Source organism: Lissotriton vulgaris, chromosome 1_1 (assembly GCF_964263255.1).
Source record: "Lissotriton vulgaris chromosome 1_1, aLisVul1.2, whole genome shotgun sequence".
In the NCBI taxonomy this organism is placed as follows: Eukaryota; Metazoa; Chordata; class Amphibia; order Caudata; family Salamandridae; genus Lissotriton; species Lissotriton vulgaris.
The window spans coordinates 498,380,629-498,384,513 of NC_141685.1; positions in this window are offsets into that span (position 1 = coordinate 498,380,629).

Sequence of the window (3,885 nt, forward strand, 5' to 3'; positions counted from 1 at the left end):
CAAGCATCCTGGGACCGGTTTCAGGGTATGTGACCGTTCTTCAGCCTGGCTAGCTTGATTCCAGTGGCACAGTGAGCAAGGGACCCATGTCTGGGCATACCCATTCGACTTAGGGCGAAAAGTGTTACAGCAAACAAATGATGGACGGAATGCTGACAATGCAAAAATTCTCCCCAGTCAAAAGATCTGGGTTAAATCCATCGTTCATTTGCCAACTACGCCACCTCAGTCTTGACCCTGTACACCCTGGGAACAGTCCAGGTCGACCTGCCAGGGCAGGTCCTCCCTGGACCGGAAACTAATACCAGTTGGGCATGAACTCAGGATAGGGAATTACTCATTTACCAGACCACATCTCTTGCTGGACGCAAGAGCTCTGCACAAGGAAGGAAGAAAGTGGGATTGCTTGCACAAGGGTAAACAGGAACTGCTGAAAAGTGAGTAGGGGTAACCCAGAGAATGTTTAACCCGTTGATTAGGGAAGTATCAAAAGCCACCAGGATAGTGCTAACTTAAAATGTGCACCTCAAGGAATCATAATCAGAACACTTTTTGGACTTGGGGTAGATGAGAAGTTGCTGGACCTTAGAGGAGACCTAGAGGACTGTAACTGCCTTCCACTTGTACCTAGGACAAAGATGTGCACTTCAAAGGTCAGTGGGCTAACCTACTCTGTGGTTAAAAGTACACAAGCAGCTTACAAACGTTTTCCTGGTTTCCCAGTTGCCCAGATACAATTAGACCTGCATTGGACCCGTCTCATGGCACTTGCTGGATCAGGCCCTTAAGTCCTAGGAGCCTCACCTGAAAACTGGCACCTTTAGGTGAAGAGCTGAATAAAAGGAGCTTTCTTTGGAAGGCTGGGGACAATCACCAGATTTGATAACTTTGTTATTCTGAAGAATAGGTGGATCCTGTTTGAAGCTTCTCTAAAGCAGCAAATCAGATTCAGTGGGACCTCATCAGGAAGGTATCTGGCCTATCATGGAGCCCTCTTCATATGCAGCCTGCTGCCTTTTCCCCGCTGAAGAAAAAGGTCTTCCATTTCAGAAACTAAATCTCAACAAGAAAATCTTGACTGACTGAAAGCATAAAAAGTTTCTTTCCGATGGCTGGACTACAAATCTACCATTGCAGCCTGTGTGCAGTTTTAAACTGTTAAAATCAACTTGGCAAAATAAACACTTTGCCACACTAATCCGTCCTTTTTAATGCATCTGAATCACCCATAAGGAAGTCATTTAAACAGCCCATAGGACAGGGTGCAATTTATGTAATAAGGTGGACATGTACTTTAATGGCTTGCATGTCCTGATAGTGAAAAACTCTTCAATTTGTTTTTCACTACTGCAAGATCTACCTCTCCCATAGGTTAACATTAGATTTCCTTACTACACTTAATAAGTGTTAACTTTTGTTTCGGAACAATTGGAAATAACATTTGTGGTTTTAAAAGAATTGCAAACATCCTCTTTATTTGTAAAGTGGGATGGTAGGTCACAATTCAGAAAATGACGCATTTAGAAAGTTGGACATTTTTTGCCCTAGTCATTTGGTTCTAGCAGCCTGTGAGCTGGGTCACATGACTGTGATCAGAATGGCAGTTGGCCTTTGCGTATTTCTCCCAAGCAGTTAGACCAAGGGGGACTAGTTGTTGGCAGGATGGGCAATCCTGTCAGAATGAGTAAAGCAGAGCTGTTCCCTGCCTAATCACATTTCAAAGCTCTGCATACTCACTGACTTTGACACCTGCCATTTGTCGTCTTTGCCCTCTTGACTCCTAGGCAGGGAAAGAGGAATGTAACATTTCCTGAACCAGATGAGGGGAGAGCTTAAACATTTCTTGCATTTCACCAGGTAAATAATATTGGATCCTCAGAGCCTCTCTTCAGTACACTCCTGGACCTGTGGAAGAATTCAGAAATACTGCCTTGTACTCAGACAACTGCCATGCTGCTTGAAGGAGAGACCAACTCCTTGCTTTCAGGAAGACCTGAGTGACTTCAAGGGTTGGTTGGCTTTCCTCCTGTTCTGCATGACATGCCACAACAAGATTCAGAAGTTTCCCTGTAATTGTCCAGGTGGCCTGCAGCAATTGGGCATGCCTGGACATGCAACTGGACTTGCATGAGACCTGTGGGCCTCTGCTGGAGTGAGTACATAAGCCCCAGGAGTTACATTCCCAGGTCCTGGATTATTCGTTGACATCAGAGTGCTCTTCTCTGGGAGTTGAGGAGAAACCTGAAGTTTTAGACTTTTCCAACTGCAAGCGGGCCGGTTCGCATGAACAGGCCCATTTACACCAAGATGACAGCCAACACCAAGCCTCTGTAGCTCTAGTCTTCTCGCTACAGAGATCTCCAGCAACAACCTCGAATGCTGGATTTGCAATTTGCTCTACAGCTCAGACAGCATGGGGTGACCACAAATGTGAAGCTCTAAAAATGACCACCCATGATGCCTGAATGGATATACGCACTACCGCAATGAAAGTCATGATGCCAAGCCTACACTTTGCAATACAGAGATAACAATCCCCAACACTCTCCTCGTGGCCTTCTCCAGCATGAACTAGACTCTTCATACTGGATTCTGAGAAGATAACTTTTTCAACAAGACTAACCTGGTATCTGTATTTGACCTGCACTCCATTGCAGTCAGCCAGAACATGTGACTTTACCACGGTCTAGCATGACCAGATGACTATAAGTGGTGCTTTGTGCTTTTAGGCACTATACTTTAAAATTGCATATCTCCTGTTCTACTGATATGATGTTTGTCATTTAAATATTATTTTATTCCTAGAAAACTTTCTCTAGTTTTCTAAATTAGTGTGGTATTTTTTTCTATGTTGTATTTTTATTTTGTTACTGGTTGTGTGCTGCATAAATACTTTGCACATTGTCTCTAAGATAAGCCTGACTGTTTTTGGGCCAAGCTACCAGAGGGTTGACAACGGGTTAATTTTGTTACTTTTGTGATTCACCCTTACAATATTTTGTTTGTTCCTTGAGAAGGGAGTTCATCCTCTTTCAACACTAACCTAATTTTTCAAAGTCAGACTGCGATTGGGTATTGTATGCCTCAATGGTTTGCAGTTGCGAGCCATTGATCATTAGTGACACGTAAAAGGAGAAGGAAACTGATTCGCTGAGATGGCACCATTCAACCTCTGTGTAAGGTGTCAACCACCCTAGTCCTCTGTCCAAAGAGGAAAATATTTTTCTTTAAAGCTGCACCAGTTCCTTCTGAGAATGTGAGCTGCTTAAAAAAGTTTCTAGTTTAGGAACGCAAACAGCAGCATTATGCGCCACCTTTCCTTGTAGGCTGTTATCCCTGTGTTTGCAGCCAATTGAAGTGGGTTGCAAGTAGCAAACTGCCTAATTCATATTCACTAAGAAGGTCATTCTACTACCCCCTGTGACTGGACATTTCACAAAAGAACATTTTTAGTTCATAAGTCTCAGCACAAAATTAAATACAGATCACAAAAGTCATTGGCAACATTGGGACTTGTGTCTTTGTACATCGGATCCTTAGAACATCAACTAAAGGTGGAATGTAATCAGAAATCAAAATTGAACTTAATGATGGCACTGAGGCCAGCTCTATTATCGGAGACATTCTCTTTGCAACTGACAAGGCATAGAAGGAGCAAACAATTAAGGCGGTTTCAGCTACCAACATTCCCACTAGTGAACCTTCGTTCAGGACTGTAATTAATGCCATGATTGTTCCAGATGGATTTTTATTTTATTTCTTACACACAGTGATTGGGGGCATTCATTTTGTGAGTCCTGTAGATAGACCATATGTTTTGGAATCAATTTTCAGGAGCCACATGTGAAACAGAACTTCCTCGAATGGGGCGGAGCTAAGCCTCAA